This window comes from Mauremys mutica, chromosome 4 (genome assembly GCF_020497125.1).
Source record: "Mauremys mutica isolate MM-2020 ecotype Southern chromosome 4, ASM2049712v1, whole genome shotgun sequence".
NCBI classification, from domain to species: Eukaryota; Metazoa; Chordata; order Testudines; family Geoemydidae; genus Mauremys; species Mauremys mutica.
Genome location: NC_059075.1, coordinates 116,560,448 through 116,582,674, shown reverse-complemented (window position 1 = coordinate 116,582,674; position 22,227 = coordinate 116,560,448). Strand labels below are relative to the sequence as shown.

The 22,227-nt window shown below is 52.0% G+C and overlaps 1 protein-coding gene and 1 long non-coding RNA gene across 3 annotated transcripts in view; one reads left to right on the top strand and one right to left on the bottom strand.

Moving 5' to 3' along the window:
• Positions 1-22,227, bottom strand: part of LOC123368725 (olfactory receptor-like protein COR4) — a 58,374-nt gene that overhangs the window by 2,218 nt on the left and 33,929 nt on the right. The window contains exons 1-2 of one of the 2 annotated variants that reach the window (XM_045013782.1): positions 4,291-4,456; positions 2,827-2,931 (exon numbers count right to left, since the gene is read on the bottom strand). The gene's annotated coding sequence lies outside the window, so the exon portion shown is untranslated. Of the gene's footprint in view, positions 1-2,826; positions 2,932-4,290; positions 4,457-22,227 lie in introns of those variants that run through there. The other variant, XM_045013783.1, reaches the window with a different exon arrangement.
• On the top strand, positions 12,341-17,438 carry LOC123368735. Its single transcript, XR_006578869.1, has 3 exons — positions 12,341-12,489; positions 16,776-16,921; positions 17,164-17,438. It is a non-coding gene; the product is annotated as an uncharacterized LOC123368735 (long non-coding RNA).

Here is a 22,227-nt window from a genome sequence, read left to right as displayed (position 1 = left end):
GCCATGCTGACTAAATCCTGTAGCTTCTTGTTCTTCGGCTGCTGAAAAATTACCACACGTACACGTCTAATGATCAGACTAAAAGCGTGTAGCCAGGGGTGAATATTTCTGAGAAAATTAACAACAGTGAACATATTTTTAGAAACATATTCATAATAAGAAAAAATATTCTATGTATAGATTGATCTTTTAACCTGTCTTTATAGGGATAAGAAACTGCCTGTAAACCTGTTTCATCGTATGTCAATATCCTCAATGCACCTCTTTCCTCACCCCATGTCACAATAGCGATTGCCAAATCATACAATTGTTAATTGTACTTAGCTCATGTCACACATTCCACTTTGTGAAATTATGGGGATGGCTTGGTTCTCATTCCTAACACCCTGGCAAGATGAAAGGTAGTGAACGTCCAGTGCGATCATGAGGTATGTATGTGTAGTATGTTTTTTGTGGCCAAAGATCAAGAAAAAGTATGTATGTGTGTGTGTGTCTGTGTGTACATATTCATACACATGACATACATACAGAGATGTGTCATTTATTTCTTTACCCACTCTTTGATTTTGGCCACTTAGCATGTGAGTCAGTCGGCATTCAGACAAATATTACGAATAAAATGATTAGGCAACTTCAAAGGCAGCTTGCTTAATGTGCAGTTCTACACAAGGTACCAAGGAAGAAAGATCTGACTTCTTTCATCAAATGCATCCAAGCAAACAAAAATAGGTCATTTAGGGCTTGATCCTCAGGTATTTATGTGCGGTATGTTTTTTTGTGGCCAAAGATCAAGAAAAAGAGTGTGTGTGTGTGTGTGTGTGTGTGTGTGTGTGTAGATATTCATACACATGCCGTACGTACACACACATGTCATTTATTTCTTTACCCACTCTTTGGTGTTGGCCAAATAGCATGTCAGTCAGTCGGTATTCAGACAAATATTACAAATAAGTGGGCTGTAGTCCACAAAACCTTATGCCACTAGTACTCCTGTTCTTTTTGCGGATAGAGACTAACACAGCTGCTAATCTGAAACAAATAAAATGATTATTCAACTTCAAAGGCAGCTTGCTTAACATGCAGTTCTACAGAAGATAGAAAGGAAGAAGGACTTGACTTATTTCATCAAACGCATCCAAGCAAAGAACAATAGGTCATTCAGGGCTTGATCCTGCGTGGAGCTGAGCATTCTTCCCTCAGTCCAGCAGAACATTTAAGCAGGTGCATAACTTTTCATAGAATCATAGAAATGTAGGACCTGAAGAGGTCATCTAGTCCATCCCCCAGCGCTTCTAAACCTTTCATCATTTTTATTGCTCTCCTCTGGGCTGTCTCCAATCTAGCTCCATCTTTCCTGAAGTGGAGCACCCAGAATTTTAAGCATGTTGATTTCAATGGGGCTGCTTACATTCTTCAAGTTGCTTAAAGTTAAGCATGTGCTTATATGTTTCTTTGGATTGGGGCTAACGTGCTCAGTACCTTGGTGGTCTGAGCTCTTCTTCTGGATGAGCTGAGAAGTTGGGAAATGTCTGTAGATCCTAGGAGTGCTGTTAAGAAGAAACTGGAGGGACTTCAACAAATCTCTAACTATTAGAAATCAGGGTGAGATGGGGGAAGGGCTGATTATTCCACACCTGCCTATTGAAGGTTATTAAACCTTCTTTTGCACCATCTGCTACTAGCCACTATGAGAGACAAGACACTAGATGGAGCTCAGGTCTGATCGAATCTGGCAATTTCTGTGTGTTTATTCAGTGTTTCATAAAAAGACCGGTGAATCCAAATGCTTCTGCAGACCAAATTCCTTCTAAAGAAAGAATCTGAACCAGAGCTCAGCTAGTTACAGTATAGCAAATTTCTGCTATTTCCTACCCCCACTTTTGAAGGAAGTGCAGGATTGATGACCATAAACACATTTTTAATGCTAAAAGAGCTCTCCTGCCTGTTCACAGATCTCAGATCCTAAAAAAATCTATCTATCTATCCCTGCACACCCTTCTCATCTATCTATCTATCTATCTATCTATCTGCAAGCGAAAAGTGCTCTCAAAAGAGGCTGTAGAATTCCCCTCTATATAATTCAAGGAAAGATGGAGTTAAAATATCAGAGAAAAGACTAATGTAAACACATTCTACATAATGCGCAGTAGAGCATCTGAGCTGACCATATCAATGAAAGCCCATCCGATTCACAGAAATGATTTATTTTCATTGGACTGAGCCTTTGTAGACATTATCTCTGCTCGGCAAAGGAGTGATGTTCTACAAAGTGTTAATGAATATGCATTCCAACCTGCCGCGCTCCACACAACCAAACCTCCACATGGCACTCAGAGAAAGAGCTGAGCCTTACACTGTGCCTTGAAAACTCAGAGTTTGGACGTGTGTACCCAGGGAAATGACCTTCAGGTTTAGAAGACTCCTCTGTGAGAATGCTCGACCATCAATCCTCACATATTTAATCTTGGCCCCATTGAAGTCTATGGCAAAATTACCATTAGTTTCAATGGCCCAGGATTTCCTCTTAGGTGAAATATCTGCTGCAATTTAGTGGACTGCTGCATTTGGCAGTAGCTGTGCTTGGGCTGAGTTTCTCATGGTAGAGGTCCACTCCAAAAGGTATGGACTATTAGAGACAATTCATGTGAAAGATTCAGAACAATCTCTTTTCGGTTCCCACATGGCTGCATTATAGATTCAAATAATCAACAAGTTGACTTCTACAAATTTCTGCCTTGGGCAAGATGACCTGAAAAGTGCTATTACCTGCTGTAACTAACAAAAGGAGGTCAGTTCTATTGTAGTGCAAATAGTGTTCACTCCTACCTTCTGAGAGATGTCGTCTTTCTTGATTTCAAAGTCTAGGATGGAAGTGTGTTCATGTTTGGCATAGCATCATTTGGGAGAGGATCCCTGTAGCACCTTTGAGCTCTGATCATCAAGACAAGCACAGGCAGACTCGTTAAAATACAGCATATTTCTCTAGGGGACAGGGGATAATCACATGCAGATGCATTATCTTTAAAAGTTTTGCAAAGGTTTTTGCCACTGGGGGGATATGGGCTCTGTGGCTGATGTAGAACCCATCCCTTGCCTCCCCGACCCAGCACCTGCTATAGGAGGCATGTTGGAGCAATCCAGGGGAAGGACAGGGTGTGGCCAGACTGCACTATTTTGTGGTTCTACTAGGCTGGTGTAGTTACCCTGAATAGATTTAACATCATTCTCATCATTGATTCCCAACGGGCTGTAATAGTGTGGTGGAGAGCATGACTTGGTCCCTGGCATGCAGCATCCGCTCCAGCAATGGTACCTGTCATGTTCCATCCTGTTTACCGGAACAGGGTACTACTTGCAATGTATGATGCTGGTTTTCCAATTTATTTGAATTCTGAGAGCATGACCTTGTGTCTGTGAAACTTCACAGCTGAATTAAATGTGATTTAGGGATGGTTCTGAACCGCCACCTTCCGACCAGATTGGAGCCTAGAACTTGAAATAGCAGGAAAGCTGTTGGGTTCACACATTCAGGGTTCCTGTTTGGCCCTGGTTGTAGAGCTGTCTCCTCCCAAACCCCATTCCTCCCCTGCTCAGGACCTCCTCCCAAGCACCCCCTCGTGGTCTGAGTGGTCCTGCAGCACCCTGCCATCCATCTCTCCCTCCTCCGGGCTCCAGAGCTGCACTCACAACGGATCAGTCTTGCTGACTCTTCCAGCGGGGTTTTATTTATTTTCCAAGAGACAAACCAAAAGGAGAAGAACAGCATAAGGCAATTTTGTTGCTGGCCTTAGTCTCTGCTCTCTGGGTCTTTCCTCCAAGGTTATTGCCAAACTCTCTCTCTCTAGCTGTCCTTGCTGCTCCTTCCTTTCTCTGCAGTTCCTGCAACTCTCTCAGCCACTTCCTCTTCTGCACCCTGCTGATCAGTACACGAATCAGCTGATCCCTGTTCAGGTGGGCCTCCTTAGCCGCGAGGATTGGCTGAGCTCAGGCCTCCAGTCCTCATAATGCCAAGCCACCCCATGACAGGGCTATTTACAGGGACAGGGCCATAATCAAAAATCTGGTCCTTTTCTAAACATCACCTCCCTCCCTCTCTGTTTTACCAGTACAGCTAGCACCAATGCCACATGTGTTTCGTTCTCCCATTCCATTCTTTGTGTGTTTACATATTGCTCCTTCTGCATAGAACATCCTCACCACACAAGTTCCCCGATCCACCACCCTTTCTTTAATAATAATAATTCATAATAAATGACTATTCCTCAAAAGAAAGAAAGTCCTAGTTCTTACATCTCCTGCTTTCTTTGTATGTGTCAGTCTTCCTTAGATCATAGGGGCTTTGTATGAGGGAGTGTCCTTGCTTTTTCTGTCTTGTAAAGCGCACACTATTGACACTGAGCAGATAAATAATGGAGACATCACAAAAAAATTAAATAACCAAACCCTTTGTCATAAAGACTGTTGTCCTCAGTAAAGCAAGCTATAAACATTAGGAAATGCACAGAGGACTAAAAGGCTGCAAAGTGAAGCACTCTCAAGTTAGGAAATACTAGAATGAGAATTTCCTATGCGACATTAATTCTGCAATAAATGAGGCAGGGATCCTATAGACAACAGACTCCTTCAATATACAGCCCCAGAGAAGAAAACCCTGTGTTCTGAATAAGGAAGGGGTCCTGTGGGAAAAATAATAATATGGGATCATGTCATTAAAGTCTGCATCATCACACAAATGCACAAGAGGTCTGAATTAATGATGTCAGAGCAACATTTATTTGGACATTTGCTAACCTGAGAATGCTTAACTTTGTAAATGTTTAATCCTTTTAAAAACCTTGACTTTGTATTTCCTAATTATTTTATGGTTTAGTTTATTGATGAAAGCAAACTTAAGTAACATTAAACAAAGGGGTTTTTGTTTGTTAATTTCCTTAGTTTTTAATAGAAAGAAAATATTTTATATATGTGCTATTTAAACAATGCGGCTCTTACTCATGCGTTGGTTCAGTCTATATTTTATTGCCATTGTTATCTTTGTGAAAATCCCACTTTTACCGCTCAATGCTGTGCTGATCAGAGTATTGAAAGTCATGAAATTAAACTGTATTAAAACAAAACTCATTTTATGCAACTTTAGGGTGAAAGTTCTCAGCTATAACCCTGAATGTGCAAGAAGCAGATAAACACTATCCAGGAAAAAGAGCTGGAATTTTGCATCTTGTTTTCACCTAGGCCTTACTGAGGACAGTAGCAAACACCTGCCCTTTGCGAAGGAACACAGCGCCGTACCGCAGCACAAACCCCACTGAGCACAGCAGGGGCTGTCCCGGTTATCCAGCTCTGGCCCTGTTTCATTACAAACTTCCTTTCGGTGATGATGTTCTGGTAACAAGGGGGCAACCAGCTGTCAAAGGTAGCTGTTGCCATGGCAGCCAGGGTGCTAGTCATTCTCCCCAAGTATGAAAATGAAGCAGAGGGAGGAAGTGCTGAGTGGTGGGTTATCTCTGATGTCACAAGGCTACTGCTCAGGCAGCACCAGTGGGCAGCTAATGTGTGGTGTGTATGTGTGATTTCGGGGGGAGGGGGGGAGGCTTTCCCAGTGTTCCTGTTTTCACACATTTCCTAAAGAAGCCAACAACATAACTACACAGAATACACATTAATGGTGATTCCACCCACATGATAAGTAGTCGCTGAAATTTGATTCAAATCCCGCATGGCATGTTTAGAAACAAGGGTTTCAAAAAAGGAGAGACCTTGTAAAACAGAAAATGTTGATGCTCTGGTGCATTTGTGGTTGTGTTAAAATTGAATACTGTGACTTTAAATGTTGGGCAGCGTTCCTGGGCATGCTTGCATGCTAGGGAGCTCAGTAGGGCAGCACACAATCGGGGCGTAGCAGCAGCCAGTCAGCAGGTACCCAGTGAGTTGTGCCTATCTGTTATAGGCAGTAGCCTGCGTTCTCTCCCTCTGATTTTTGGGTTCTTACGTGTTGTTGTTCTGGCTCCTAAGAAACAAATTAGCGAGACTTTGCGAATGTCCAGCAAGAGTATTTTGTTTTCTCTAACTTGTCTGCTTGTGTGCCACAAAACAGGAAAGGCACAATCTCATCCAAAATAAAATACACTTCTCAAGCCAAATGTACTTTTGAAACAAAAAAATGGAACCATTTCATTCTGGTAACGTTGATCTTACTGAAGCACTTCACGTTTCCTTTCCCATTCACAGGAAGGAGCCTAAATTAGGTTTCCCTAAATCCATGATTGGAATAGCGACGCAAAGCCTCACTAGAAGCCAGGCAGCTCGGAAAGAATGGGATGATCACAATACAGTAGAACCCTGTTCATCTGACCCTCTATTATCCGCTTCTCCGTATTAACCCAACAACCAGCACACACAGGTCCAGAAGTGGGCAATCTCTCCTATGGTCCCTAGATGGCGCTGCAGCCGGGCACGTTCCCATTCATCCGATTATCCAACGTTTTGGTTAACCAATCTGGCCCTGGTGCCAATTTGATGGGATAAAGGGGGTTCCACTCTCCTTGTGGGTGATCATTTGATTCAGGTGATCTGCTGCTGGTGTTATTCCTTGTGGAAAAGTACAAATTGCAAAATTGATGGGAGGGGCCTTCTGAGGTGGTCGGGAGGGGTCACGCTGTTACCTGCAATGTACACAAGCCCCACAGCAGGGACGCACCTCGGACCGTGCATATAAACAGGTTAAAAGTGCATCACAACAGTGAAGCCGTTGTCAAGATGCTATTCTGTGCAGAGGATTGTAAGACAGCCCCTGTTCCTGATCTGAGGCCTGAATGCCATAGGGATATCCCACTCGAGAGCTTTAGGTGTGAAGAGGTTACCGTAACTGAAAAGACAGTGGTCATGGCTGTGCTGCAAAGTCACTGGCAGGTCTTATCAAGCAGGCCAGGCCTGACTCACAAAAGTTGCCTAAGATGAACACTGTGGGATCACAACCTGCACCCAGCAAAGCATCCCACAGAACTGGTCCATTGCGGCAGCAAGTATATAAGGCGATGGCAAGCCTGGGGGACAGGGAATAATTAAAGAGTCAAACAGTCCCTGGGATGAGGAGGTCGTTTTGCTGACGTTTACAGGGAGCTCCTCCGAGTGTGGGGGCAGAATGGGAGGAAGCACGAAGGGGCTTGTTTGAAGATTTAACCAGGGAGTGATGGGGGTTAGCATCATGGGCCATGTAACTGCGGACACTGTGTGCCCTTAGCCCAGGGGTGGGCAAACTGCCCTGTCTGCAGGCGCTGCCCTGGAAGCTCCCATTGGCTGTAGTTCCCAGCCAATGGGAGCAGCAGGGGCGGTGCTTGGGGCACGGGCAGTGTGTGGAGCCTCCTGGCTTTCCCTATGCATAGAAGCCAGATAGGGGATGTGCTGCTGCTCTGGGAGCCACACGGAGACATGGTACTCATGTTTTTGTCGCTCTTATCTGGACTCTCTGCAATTGGTCCACATCTTTCCTGAAACGTGGTGCCCAGAACTGGACACAATACTCCAGTTGAGGCCTAATCAGCGCGGAGTAGGGCAGAAGAATCACTTCTTGTCTCTTGCTTACAATACTCCTTCTCTTACCTCCATATTACAAGTGGCAAACAGAGGCAGAGGGATACTAAACCCAGGTTTTTAAAGGTATTTAAGCCACATAAATCCCATTGATTTCAATGGGAATTAGGAACTGAAATCCCCTTAAAAAATCTGCCCCTAAGTGATTTGCTCAAGGTCGCAAAGGAATTCTGCAGTGGAGGCAGAATTTAAACTCAGACCCCTCAAGTCTTAGGCAAGTACAATAACCTCTGGACCATCCTTCCTTTCTCCTGTGTGTGTCTAATGACGTGTTTCTGTCTATCTAACCCCAGACATAACCGTGTCTCTGTCTATCTGGCCCCATAGAAAAGCATCCATCTGTCTAGTGTCTTCCTGTCTATCACTTTTTCATAATTAAACCAGGAGCTATGCTATGAATAAGAAGTCAATTAAAATCACAACCTAGGAATAAATTCTGATTAAGTTCAATAACCAGCATTCCTGTTGAAATCAGTAAGATTATGTTCACAATGGTTCACTGTATATTAACCTGTGCCTGACGGGCACTTCAGCAGTCCGAGGAGGAATAGCTCAGTGGTTTGAGCATTGGCCTGCTAAACACAGGGTTGTGAATTCAATCCTTGACAAGGCTATCTAAGGCCTGGGGTAAAATTCTGTCTGGGGACTGGTCCTGCTTTGAGCAGGGGGTTGGACTAGATGACCTTCTGAGGTCCCTTCCAGCCCACAAATACACTTAGAGGAGCATGGCAAGATTTTAATCAATATCTGCCAGGATTAGAGCTGTGAAGATGGTTTCTTTCAGAGCAGCAGGACTAGACATCTGGATGTCGCACAGCCAAAGGGCAAGGAGCATTCTGCTGCTCAGCACTGAGCGAGAAAGAACGTTTGCAGCAGCGGCATGAGAGGGTCCAGGAGTCCAGTAAAAAGTCATGCAATGCACCTGCACGTGCCCGTCCGATTCAGATCTCGACTGGGCGCTGTCAAGGGCCCCCAGCAAAGAGCCTGTCATGCCACATGCCATTTAGCTGAGCCCTGGCGGCAGGGCCGGCTTTAGGCCAATTCAACCAATTCCCCTGAATCGGGCCCCGCCCCTAAGAGGGCCCCGCGCCCAAGCCCCGGTTCGGTGTACAGGCAAGAGCCAGTGCGCTGTACCCGGGTGGCCCAGCTTCCCCAGGGGGCAATTTAAAGGGCCTGGGGCTCCAGCAGGGGCTGGAGCCTCAGGCCCTTTAAATTGCCACCAGAGCCCCACTGCTGGAGCCCTGGGGTAGGGCTGTGGGGCTCTGGGGGCTATTTAAAAAGTCCGGGGCGCCCATTGCTTCTACCACCCTGGCCCTTTAAATAGCTGCTGGAGCCCTGGGCTGCTGCTACCCCAGTGGGGGAAGGAGGAGGAGGGTGCACTTACCGTACAGGGTGGGCTGTACTCGCACCCTCTGCCCACACCAGCCCCGTACCCCCTGCCCTGCCTGCAGCCAGCCTGTCTCCAGCCAGCCCCGCACCCCCTGCCCTTCCTGCAGCCAGCCCCGCACCTCCTGCCCGCAGCCAGCCCCGCCGCACACCCTGCCTGCACCAGCCCTGCACCCCCTGCCCTGCCCGCACCAACCCCGCACCCCCCTGCCCTGCCACTGCCCACAGCCAGCCCCGCACCCCCTGCCCACAGCCAGCCCCTGCCGCACCCCTTGCCCTGTCTCCAGCCAACCCCTGCTGCACCCCCCTGCGGCCCGGCCCTGCCCTGCCCACAGCCAGCCCCGCACCCCCTGCCCTATCTCCAGCCAAACCCTTCACACACCCCTTCCTGAAGCCAGCCAGTCCCGCACTCCTCTGTCTCCAGCCCTGCCAACCCCTGCCGCCCCCCCCTGCGACCCTGCCTGAAGCCAGCCAGCCCACCCCACACACCCCTGTCTCCTGCCAGCCCCGCACCCCTTGCCCTGCCTGCAGCCAGACCCTACCTCCAGTCAGCCTCTGCCCTGCCTCCAGCCAGCCCCATGTCCACTGGTGCCCTGCAGTTCCCAGGACAGTGACCCTGCACACCTGCTTCAATGAGGCGGGGAGGGAGCAGCTGGGACCCACACATGTGCACACCCTAGGGTGACCAGACAGCAACTGTGAAAAATCGGGACAGGAGTGGAGGGTAATAGGATCCTATATAAGAAAAAGACCCCAAAATCGGGACTGTTCCTATAAAATCAGGACATTTGGTCACCCTAGCACACCCCCAGGGAGTGGCGGGGACCCACACATGTGAAACAGAGCTCATTTCTAGTTCAGGCCCATTTTTTAAAAAAAGTACTTTAGGTAGGGTTAACATACAGCCGTATTTTCCCGGACATGTCAGGCTTTTTGGTTCTTAAATTGCCGTCCAGGAGGAATTTTTTTAATTTAAAAATTCCTCCCGGGAAAATACGAACGTATGGTAACCATATTGGTACAAAAATCCATACTGTGGCACATCCCTTAAATCAGAACTTTTTATAGGGAACCAATCGCTAAGAAATGAAAGGCTTTTTTTTACTTTTTTTTTTAGTCATCCCAGCCGGGGCCCCACCGAAAATGTTCGAATTGGGCCCCGCACTTCCTAAGGCCGGCTCTGCGCTGGCGGGATCTTTATCAGGCAGGATAACGAGGGTGATGCTGCAGCTGGGAACAGGGAAGATCCTGCCAATGTCCCTAAAGGCCAGGATGTGACCTCACATTAGATCAGGAGGGCCAGTTTGGAGACGATAGCAGTGAAAACTCTGGAGAGGGGGATGTGCCTGGCCAGAGACCAGAAGTCCAGGTGGTTACTGCAACTCTCTAACCCCTCCCTCCCATTGTTTTCTAGAGAAATTGGACCTTCAACACTGAGGATTTTGTAGGTTATGGCCAAATAATTTACTGTCCTGGATATTACGCCCTGCATTGCTGTGTGTGTGTGTCTGTGGGGTAGTGCAGACGCCACAACATTTGCATGGCCTCCTCTACCTTCCTCTCCCCTCCACCAGCCTCTGCTGGGCACAATCCCAAGTGGATGCAGGGCACTGGGGGAAAAGGTTTGGGAAAAGCAGCTTTGCTGTTTATCCAAGAGTTCAGAGTATGGGCTGTACGGCTTGTGCTGAAGCCCACGGTCTGTAGCAAGTTCACAACTAGAAATCAGTGCCCCTCTGTCCGTTTCACCGCAGGCAGGCAGATGGGGGTGGAGGGGTTCAAACACGGCTTGGATCAATGCTCTCCATCCTAGCTCAGGCTTTGGTTGGTTTCCTTCGTTTCCCCCCAGTCCTGGTAGCTTGTTCTGGGAAGTTTCTCAGGCAGCAGGAATTCTCCACGGCCTTTCAGGAGAACTGGGAGTGCAAACCTGCTCGGTCCTCCATAATAGCCACGTCCCTACCAAATTCAGGGCTCACTTTGACTAATTTACAAACCCTCTTGCCTTGAAATTGACTGACGTCACCATTTCAGATGTTTCCACCTGACATTTCCTGGTATTGTAACCATGGGGGTCCCGACCAACCTGGGAGAATGGGGGAGTTCAGAGGTTGTTGTGGGGGGGTCACAGCATTGTCACCCTCACTTGTGTGCTGCCTTCAGAGCTGGGCTCCAAGGGCAGCAGCCAGCAACCTTTCTGAAGCTAGAGGAGGTTCCCAGATGTGCAGGTGGGTCCCTGCTGTTGGCAGCATCTCAGTTCCTACCTACTACTTGGGAGCACCTCGGCTCCTACCATTTTCGGGGCATCCAGAGAAATGGACCCCTGAGCCCCAGAAGGAACTGCAAGGGAAGCCCAGAGCCCCCGCTGCAGATGCTAGGCAGAAGCCCCGAGCCCAGGCACCCAGAGCGCCGGCAGGAGTTGGGAGGGGCATGAAAGTCCTGAGCCCAGTGCCCAGCACTGGCTGCAGCCACAGGGGGCCAGAAGCTCTGAGTCCGGGCACCCAGAGACGTGACTGGAGCAGAAGCTGCCAAGGCCAAAGCCCTGAGCTCAATCTTGGGCTGATGCAGCGCACTCACTTCTGCATTGCCGCTGCAGGTGCATCTGATATCCCCACGGAGAGGAAGTCCTGTCCCCAGACGGGCAGACAAACAGCTAGGAGGCCCCTACTGGGTTCTCCTGGCTGAGGGGTCCAGTAGGACGGGAAGACTGCATTTCATGGGGCAGGGCTAATTCAATCTAGCCAAAAAAGCTTCACAAAAGCTTTTGGCAGGAACTCAGCCCATTGAGCAAAGACAACAAGAACCAACAGCTGCCAGCTGAAGCCAGAGAAATTCAAATGAGACGTAGGCACACATTTTTGACAGTGAGGGAAACTAGCCACTGGAACAAATTACCCATGGGAGAGGTGGAGTCTCTGTTTCATGGTGTCCTCACGTCACAACTGCCTGTCATTCTGGAAGGTGCCTTTTAGTGACTTACAAGCAATTGGGCTTCATATGGTGCAAAGTGTGTGAAATTTCATAGCCTGTGAAATAGAGGCTAGATTAGGAGATCGAATTGTGTCACAACTTCTATGAAAAGCTCAGTGTGGGGTGCGGAACAGACTCTGCTGTTTTACTGGGTGGCCTGCTTGCTCCCCAGAATCAGTAATGAGCAAGTGGGGTGATCCGGGGTGCAGCTCAAACACCCAGCTGGGCTGGCCAGGGGCAGACATCAGGCCTGCCAGGGAAAGGTGGGTGTGGCAGTGACTTCACAAAGGCCTTTGGCAGGAACTCAGCCTATTGGGCAGAGATGATGAGGCGTCTGTGACCTCACAGAGCTCCCTTGCCAACGGCCGGGCAGGACAGGGATGCGGGGCAGGGGGAACCTCGGAGAGCCCTGTAGCCTTGCTGCAGCAAGCCTCCAGCTCGCGGTCTCTCATTCAGGACCAAGAGCCAGTTGCTGTAGAGGAGATTCTCTTCGTGCGTTTGTCTTATCTGTGTGGATTTGATTCAAAGACATTGTCATCTGTGTAGAAGGTAAGAAAAAATATAGGCTCTAGATATAGATACAAGATAGGGGACTCTATCCTAGCAGATTCAAAGGCATCACCACCCTCCTAGGGAAAAAGGTTTTGCTAATATCCAAGCCTTCCACATTGCAACTTGAGAGCATTGCTCCTTGTTCTGTCATCTGCCAGCTCTAAGATTTCATGACAATCAATCTTTCATTAGGAAAATAATTCAAAAATGCAAATACAAAAAACTTTGAGTGAAATCAACCCATCCTGATCTTTAGTGTCTGGGGTGTGGGCCTCGGGGGCCAGACTGAGACCCTCATGGGCTAGTAACACCCAGGAAGCCAGTAAAATAATTCCAGTTCTCTTAGCATCCAGGCCTCCCTAATCCAAGGAACAGCTGAGGGCTGCGGGAGACAGAGGGGTGCTGAGAAGGTCTAACTCATGACTGAAAATACAGAGATGTGTTATTGGCTTTGGTTGGGGGACAAGTAACAAATCCGTCAGGATTCTTGCCCCAAACAACAATCACCCATTGTCCTTTAGAGCACGAGGGCCCTAACGCGCCTGACTTGCTCAATCTCTCCCCTGCTAGGGCTGAGAGAACTTTCTCCATCCCCCAGGATACCGAGGGAAAGAGAAAAGAAGTGACCTCTCTTTGGTCACACAGCAAGGCCATGCCAGAGCTAGAACGAGAAGCATAAGAAAGAAGTTGTATCAAAATGTTTTGCATTTCAAACTGACAGATTTCTTAAACAAAGGCAATCTGAAGTGTGGTTAGTGAAGTGAAATGATACATTCTTGTCTCCACGAGTTTCTAGATTGATGAACCAGTAGATCTATGCCCTAGTTTTTATCCCTAGATTGAGGGAGGAAAACAAGTTTGCCTGTTTTGTGAATTCCCAATGGCTTTCTTGAATTTCCACAAACTAGTCGATTGAACTGAACGATTTGAATAAACTGAAAGGAAGACAATATTTTCTGCACCTTTACTGCTGCCCAAAGCTGGGTTAGTATTTCAGCTAGCTTTGCTTCCGGGGCCTTAGCTATCACATCAGTGGTGCGACTGGCTGAAAAGCTTGGCAGTGAACATGTTCTACTGAATGTTATTTTTTCTCTTCTATTTAAATTATTTAAAAGATTGTCATAAATTGGGCCCTTATCAGAGGTTGTCAATTTCCAATGTAATGATGACTGTGAGGGAGACTAGCCACTGGAAGAAATTACCCAGGGGAGAGGTGGAGTCTCTGTTTCCTGGTGTCCTACCATCATAACTGGTTGGGAAGGTGCCTTTTAGTGAATTACAAGCAATTGGGCTTAATTGGGTGCTAAGAGTGTGAAATTTCATAGCCCGTGAAATAGAGGCCACATTAGGAGACTGAATTGTTTCACAACAATTGTTTCACAGCCTCTATGAAAAACTCAGTGTGGGGTGCGGAACAGACTCTGCTGTTTTACTGGGTAGCCTGCTTGCTCCCCAGAATCAATAATGAGCAAGTGGGGTGATCCGGGGTGCAGCTCAAACATCCAGCTGGGCTGACCAGGGGCAGAGGTCAGGCCTGCCAGGGAAAGGTGGGTGTGGCAGTGACTTCACAAAAGCTTTTGGCAGGAACTCAGCCCATTGAGCAAAGACAATTAGTTGGGAATTGGTCCTGCTTTGAGCAGGGGGTTGGACTACATACCTCCTGAGGTCCCTTCCAACCCTGATAGTCTATGATTCTATGAGTGAGGCGTCTGTGACCTCACAGAGCTCCGTTGCCAACAGCCAGGCAGGACAGGGATGCAGGGCAAGGGGAACCTCGCAGAGCCCTGGAGCCTTGCTGCAGCAAGCCTCCATCTTCGCTTTACCAGAGAAAGGTTATGAGCAGACAATGGCTGGAAGTTGAAGCTAGACCAATACACACTGGAAAGAAGGCGAGGAGCATTTTTACCCTCAGAGTTTGGAGCAATTCACTGAGGGTTGTGCTGGATTTTCCACAACTGGCCTCTTTTAAAATCAAGCTTGGGTGTTTTACTAAAAAATCTGCTCTAATTCCTATGGGAATTATTTTGAGGCACATTCTATGGCCGAAGTGAAAGAGAAAGTCAGACGACAGTGGTTTCCTCTGGGCTTGGAATTAACCTGTGACTCGCTGGGGGCGTTTGGAATGTGGCCATTTTGCTTCCCTCTTCCTCCTTCCCTCTTGTCCCTTCTTCTCAGTTGGAAAACGGGCCACCAGAAAAGCCTGATTTCCACCCTGTGCCCCTTCCATTCGTGCTGTAAGCTGAAGGGCATTGTGACTTGAGAGTGAATTCAGCCAGTCAGTGCTAACTCTCCACAGGTGATTTGCATAAGTCAGTAAAGGAACCTGCAGGTTTCCGTGGGAGCGATGCCCAAGGCAGGGCTCAGGCTTCGGGTTTATGCTCAGGGTTCGTGGAGTCAGGGAGCGACAGGTGGCCAAGTTACCTCTGGTGTCACAATGTTACTGCTCAGGTTCCTCTGCCTGCTGCACCACCTGGGCAGTGACTGTCAAGGGGAAGGTTTTGTGGATTTGAAACTTAGAAACCAGGAAGCGCAGGAGAGGACTGGCTTAGAGAGTTTGGCAGTAAAATGTAGGTTTTGTGGCAATATCCTGTGCAATTGCTACTGGATCCGGGACGGAGACAGCATTCCTGCCCCTCCAACACCTCTTAGCTGGGCCTACATAAAAGAGACTAGCTAGAGTTTTGCACACTTGTTTGTTTGAGACTGAGCAAATAAGGCCCAACAGATTACTGCTAGGGTGAATTTTGCTGCCTCCTCTCCTTGACTAGAATACAAGCAGTTTCTGATTCTCTCAGATGAAGTAGTTCTTCTAAAATCAAGGGCAAGACCAATCAGTGGCTTTTTCACAACCCCCCCCCGCCCTGAGATTTTTTTTATTCAAACTGGGTTTTTTAAATTTATATTGAAAAAGCTTTTTTTTTAAACTTATCCAATATAAAATTTGAAATGATGACAAGTGATGTTAAGGCCTCTAGTTGCTCCAGCCTATTAAAGTAATTTAAATAACTACATATATGAAGAAGTCCATGTTTGCTGCCAAGTGTCAGAGGAAGTCAAAGCACTGAACTGTTGGAAGTCATTGCCTAAGAACCTGGGGGTCCAGAAGTTATTGAAACACTCAGCCAGATTTTGGCAGCACTAGCCTCTTCTGCGGGTGCAGAAAGAATATTTTCTTCATTCCAGTTGATGCAGCTACTTCATTCAAATGTAAGAAACTGATTGGGAGTTCGAAAAGGATGAAGGCTTCTTTTCCTCTTGTAATATATGAATAAAGGCTAGAGAGGAGGAGGTGTGAGCTACTACTTCTAAAATCTGGAAGGATGTTATGAGCAGGAACAATCAGTTCAGTGCACAAACTAGAGATACTTCTTTACCTCAGTTTGTTTGAAATGAAAACAAATGGTTCAGTCAACCTTTTTGTTTTTCTGTATCCTGCAAAACCAGCAAGTCAACATGTTTGAATGGATCCCAATTCCTAGCCTCATAGAAGACTAGGGTTGGAACAGAACTCAGGAGGTATCTAGTCCAACCCCTTGCTGCAGGCAGGACCAACCCCAACTTCATCATCCCAGCCAGGGCTTTGTCAAGCTGACCTTTAAAAACTTGTAAGGATGGAGATTCCACTACCTCCCTAGGGAACCCATTCCAGGGCTTCACCCCCCTCCTAGTGAACTAGTGTTTCCTAATAGCCAAGCTAAGCCTTCCACAGTGCAACTTGAGACCATTGCTCCGTGTTCTGTCATCGGCCACCACTAAGAATTTCATGAGAATCAATCCCTCATTAGGAAAATAACTCAAAAATACAACTACAAAACATTTGGAATTAAATCAGTCCACCCTGACCTGTAGTGTCTGGGGGTGTGGGCCTCTGAGGCTAGACTGAGACCCTCATTGGCTAGAACCACCCAGTGAGCCAGTAACAATATCCACTCCTGTTACCGTCCAAGCCACCTCAGTCCAAGGAACAGCTGAGGGCTGCGGGAGACAGAGGGGTGCTGAGAAGGTCTAACTCATGACTGCCAACCCAGAGATGTGTTATTGGCTTTGGATGGGGGACAAGGAGCAAATCCGTCAGTCAGAACAACAGGTCCCACTCGGAGCCAGGGAGACTGGGAATCAAGTCCTGCTGGCACTGCCAGCTCTGGCTTTCTGGAGGAGGAGGAAGCCCCCAGCTCCCCTAGCTGACCCTGAGGCACCTTCTGGTCCCAAATGGAGGTGGCCCCGGGTACAGCTATGGAGTGTCCCAGGAGCGTTCCGCTAGTGGCATTGTATTGTTTTCACAGCCAGTTTCGATCGCTGGTTGCTACCCCTTGCCCTGCTGGCAGGGCATTGAGCGGCACCCGTTTCCGGCCACCTGGGTGCGGAGAGCGAGGAGGGTGAAGGGAGGAGCAACCCCAAGCATCTGTCATTCAGCTCCATCTGATCTAGAGTAAGTAAGTGGAGTTCTCCAGAGCCATCCCCTGTGTGGTGGGAATATCCCACCACTGGGGCTCCCAGCCCGTCCCTTGTCAGGGTTTGTTCCCCAGGTGGAGGGCTCCTGTGCCTTGGGGTGGGATGTGTCGGGAGGAAAAATTGCCTCAGCAGAGGGGAGGTGGGCAGGGGAGCAGGCAGGCTCGTTAATGAGAGGCTGCTTTGAAGCCAGACTCATGGCTGCTCCCCACTCCATTCCAGGATGGAGCGAATAAGGCGGATGCTGAGGAGGAAGGCCGGGCACGGGGCTCCAGAGCCGGCAGCAAACATGAGGCAGCCTGCCCAGGAGGAGAGCGGCCCCTCTGTCCCCGCGGGCGGGGAAGAGGCTCGTGGCCAGCGGAAAGGGAGGAGCTGCTTCGCCTGCTGGAGGAGGCGGAAGACAGCAGCTCCTCTAGCTGACCCGGAGGCACCTTCTGGGCCGAAACGGAAGTGGCCCCGGGTTCAGCTGTGGAGCAGAGAGCCAGGGGAGGGCAGGAGCCGGGGACGGCAGCTCTGGGGCTGCCACTGCAGGAAGCCAAAGTGCCAGGAGCTGCGCCCCAGGGACCAGCAGGAGCCACCAACCACCGTGGCAGCTGAGGGGCCTCCCGCCGGCCCCAGCCTGGCCCCGGAGGAAACTCCCGCCGGCCCCAGCCTGGCGACTCAGAAGCCTCCCGCCGGCCCCAGCCTGGCGACTCAGAAGCCTCCCACCAGCCCCAGCCTGGTGACTCAGAAGCCTCCCGCCAGCACCAGCCTGGCCCCGGAGGAAACTCCCGCCAGGCCCAGCCTGGCCCCGGAGGAGCTTCCCGCCGGCCCCAGCCTGGCGACTCAGAAGCCTCCCACCGGTCCCACCTTGGCGACTCAGAAGCCTCCCGCGGGCCCCAGCCTGGCGACTCAGAAGCCTCCCGCCAGCCCCAGCCTGGCGACTCAGAAGCCTCCCGCCAGCACCAGCCTGGCGACTCAGAAGCCTCCCGCCAGCCCCAGCCTGGCGACTCAGAAGCCTCCCGCCAGCCCCAGCCTGGCGACTCAGAAGCCTCCCGCCGGCCCCAGCCTGGCGACTCAGAAGCCTCCCGCCGGTCCCAGCCTGGCGACTCAGAAGCCTCCCGCCGGCCCCAGCCTGGCGACTCAGAAGCCTCCCGCCAGTCCCAGCCTGGTGACTCAGAAGCCTCCCGCCAGCCCCAGCCTGGCGTCTCAGAAGCCTTCCGCCAGCCCCAGCCTGGCCCCGGAGGAAACTCCCACCGGCCCCAGCCTGGCCCCGGAGGAGCCTCCCGCCGGCCCCAGCCTGGCGACTCAGAAGCCTCCCGCCGGTCCCACCTTGGCGACTCAGAAGCCTCCCGCCGGCCCCAGCCTGGCGACTCAGAAGCCTCCCGCCAGCCCCAGCCTGGCGACTCAGAAGCCTCCCGCCAGTCCCAGCCTGGCGACTCAGAAGCCTCCCGCCAGCCCCAGCCTGGCCTCGGAGGAGCCTCCCGCCGGCCCCAGCCTGGCGACTCAGAAGCCTCCCGCCAGCCCCAGCCTGGCGACTCAGAAGCCTCCCGCCGGCCCCAGCCTGGCCTCGGAGGAGCCTCCCGCCGGCCCCAGCCTGGCGACTCAGAAGCCTCCCGCCAGTCCCAGCCTGGCGACTCAGAAGCCTCCCGCCAGCCCCAGCCTGGCGACTCAGAAGCCTCCCGCCAGCCCCAGCCTGGCGACTCAGAAGCCTCCCGCCAGTCCCAGCCTGGCGACTCAGAAGCCTCCCGCCAGCCCCAGCCTGGCGACTCAGAAGCCTCCCGCCAGCCCCAGCCTGGCGACTCAGAAGCCTCCCGCCGGCCCCAGCCTGGCCTCGGAGGAGCCTCCCGCCGGCCCCAGCCTGGCGACTCAGAAGCCTCCCGCCGGTCCCAGCCTGGCAACTCAGAAGCCTCCCGCCGGTCCCAGCCTGGCGACTCAGAAGCCTCCCGCCGGCCCCAGCCTGGCGACTCAGAAGCCTCCCGCCGGCCCCAGCCTGGCACTTGTGGCGCCTCCTCCCAGGCCAGAGCAGGAGTTCAGTGACAGCACCAGCTCCGTATTCTCCTGCGGGTCCAGCAGCTCCTCCATGGGGTCTGGGAGCCCTGTGTTTCGAGGCTCCCTCTTTGGAGGTGAGGGGAGACCCAGGAGAAAGGGAGGAGGACTGGGGCGGTGGGGGACTAGTAACACCCTGTGCCCATGGGCTCGCCAAGGCACCGGGACTGAGCCACATGAGCCCCACTGACACCAGTGGGGGTAGCACAGCCACACCCCAAGGCAGGGGATGCTGGGTGGAGTCGGGGAGCTCTGGCCTCCCCTGATCATGTTGTGGGGGGGCTGACTGCCACGGGGCCCTGAGGCTGATGGGGCTGAGGGCGTCTCTGGGAGGGGCAGGGTGGGGCCCTGGCTGCCATGGGGCTCCTTACAGAGAAAGGGGAAACATGGAGCCTTCTCTGTCCACTGCATCCCCCCAGCAGCAGAAGGGATTAAACTTTCTCCTTCCCTCCCTGGTGCAGACACCCCCAGCGCCCAGGTGTGGTGGGGTGAGGAGGAGGAGGAAGAAGAGGAGGAGGAGGAGGAGGATTCGTCCCCCATCACGCCTCAGAAGCCTCCCGCCAGCCCCAGCCTGGTACTTGTGGCGCCTCCTCCCAGCCCAGAGCAGGAGTTCAGTGACAGCACCAGCTCCGTATTCTCCTGCGGGTCCAGCAGCTCCTCCGTGGGGTCTGGGAGCCCTGTGTTTCAAGGCTCCCTCTTTGGAGGTGAGGGGAGACCCAGGGGAAAGGGAGGAGGACTGGGGCGTTGGGGACTAGTAACACCCTGTGCCCATCCGACCATCCCCCAGCCGGGGCCCAATCCACCCACCCGGTATCTGAGCCCTTCCCAGCCAGGAAGGAAACTCCCCCCAAACACCCTGGGGCAGGGGAGCAGCCTCCCCGTCTGGCAGGTGGGAACTGAAATGCAGAGGAAGGGCTGTGGGCCTGGTCCCACAATCCTGGGTGTAGATCTGGGAAGTGGATTGGGTCCCGGCCTAGAGCCTTTCCCCCAGGGGTACCTTCGCTTCTGCCCCTTTATTCTCCCCTCCTGCTAGGGGGTCTGAGAGTGTGAAATGAACAGGGAGGGTGACGGGGTCCTGGCACACAACCTGGATGGGAGCTCCCCTTGGCTTGGAGCCCAGGCTCAGAGACATCTTTGTCATCCCGCTGTCCTTCTGTTATTGCTAGGAAGGGATTCCTCCGATGAGGGGTCTCCAGGCTCCAGTAAGTCATCCACATTCCCTCCCGCATGTACCCCCTGCCCTGCCCTGCCCTCCGGTTTCTCGCTGTTGACTCTGGCTGGACTCTTGACTCCGGTCTCTGGCTATGACTTTGGCGTGACCCTTCTTGGCTCCAGATTTGGGTTCTGAACCCCGGCTCAGTATTCTCCTTGCCTTTCTCTAGCCTCGCTCCAGGCCCTCCAGCCACCCGCTCCAGCCCTGCCTACTCCTCCTCGTGATCTTCCCCGACAACGGCAATTTCGACCACCCGGCTTCGACCTCCGGCGCAGATATGGACTCTGGCTCCGGATGGGCCTGCACATAGTCAACACCTGGCTGCAGTAGACAGGCCCCACCGTAAATCAAACCCCAACCCTGCCCCATGACCCCTTAGTCCCTCCCACCTGTCACCGGAAGTCCTGCCCCATGGGGGTATTACTTCGTGGTCAAGGCGGCCACATGACTGGAAGCCAGGTGTGTCATGTGACCCCTCTAAGAACTCCTCCCACCACCCTCTACCAATCAGGATGGGTTTCCTCCTGGAAGGACCACCCCAAGAGGAGATTTGACCAATCAGGGCGAGCTCTGGGGTGGGAGGGTGACCTATCCCGACGTGTGTCTTGTGACCCCTCTAAGAACTCCTCTCACTGCCCTCGACCAATTAGGATCGGTTTTGTCCTGACAGGACCACCCCAAGAGGGGATTCTGACCAATCAGGGCGAGTTCTGGGGCAGGGTGACCCCTCCGGGAGTGGGCTGTTTGACCCCACTAAGAACTCCTCGCAGGGCCCTCTGCCAATCAGGGTGCAGCACCATCACCTCCTAAGTCCCAGTGCTGGACGGACGAGGCCATCTCTCACCAAGGACACATGGTTTAGAACTCGTGGGAAGGCTGCGGAGAGAAAACCTGGACTCCTTCACCACCCCTGTGAGAACTTCGGACTCTGTCTTGGCCCCGAGGGTCTTTGACCATCCGAGGAGAAAGCGCTACATCAGCGACAGTGCCGAGGAGGAGGAGGGAGCGACCGAGGGGAGCCCTTCGGCCCAGCCGTTGATGGACACGCCGGAACCCGAACCCAAAACCCAACTGCTTGTGAGACACCCCGATGAGCATGGTGGCCTCTCTTTGTTCACCCCCTTCGAGGTGGAATGCGACTGCGGCTCGGGGGAGTCACCGGCGCACAAGGTGAACACAGGTAAAGGAATGATTAAGTCAAGGGTGAAAGTAACTTCCAGGACTTCCCGGTACTGCCGGAGTACTGAGGGGGCGTGGCCTCAACCGGAAGGGGCGGGGCCTCTCAAGATTGAAAGGTCCTGTAGCATCGGCTGTGGCTGGGAGCCCCAGGGCCTTTAAATCCCCCCCACAGCTCTGGCAGCTGGGTTCGAGCGTGGATTTAAAGGTCGCGGAGCTCCCATGGCTGTGGGGATCCTGAGCCTTCCCCGGCTGGAGCCAGGATTTAAAGGGCCCGGAGCTCCTGCCGCTGCGAAGAGCTCTCAGCCCTTTAATTCCCTGCCCCAGCCTGGGTGCTGGAGCTGCGTGGAGGGGAATTAAAGGGCTCTGGGATCTATGCAGCCACGGGGAGCGCTGAGCCCATTAAATCCCGGCCCCAGCCAGCTGCTGGAACTGTGTGGGGGCGGGGAGAGATTTAATGAGCTCTGGGTTCCCAGCAAGCGCTGGAGCTCTGAGCCCTTTAATTCCCGGCCCCAGCCCAGCTCCTGGAGCTGCGGGGGGAATTTAAAGGGCTCTGGGCTCCCCGCAGCCGTAGGAGTTCTGAGCCAGAGATGAAAGTAAGCCGGTACGGGCCAGTACAGCGTAGCGGCAAGAGCCAGTACGCTGTGCCGGACCGCACCGGCTTCCTCAGCGGGGATTTAAAGGGCTCAGAGCTCCGGCGGCTGTGGGGAGCCCAGAGCCCTTTAAATCCCTCCTCCCCTCCCACCGCAGCTCCGGCAGCCGGGCTGGGGCTGGGAATTAAAAAGCTCGGTGCTCCCTGCAGCGGCAGGAGCTCTGGGCCCTTCAAATCCTGGCCCCAGCCCGGCAATGCTATGGCTCCCCGCAGCCAT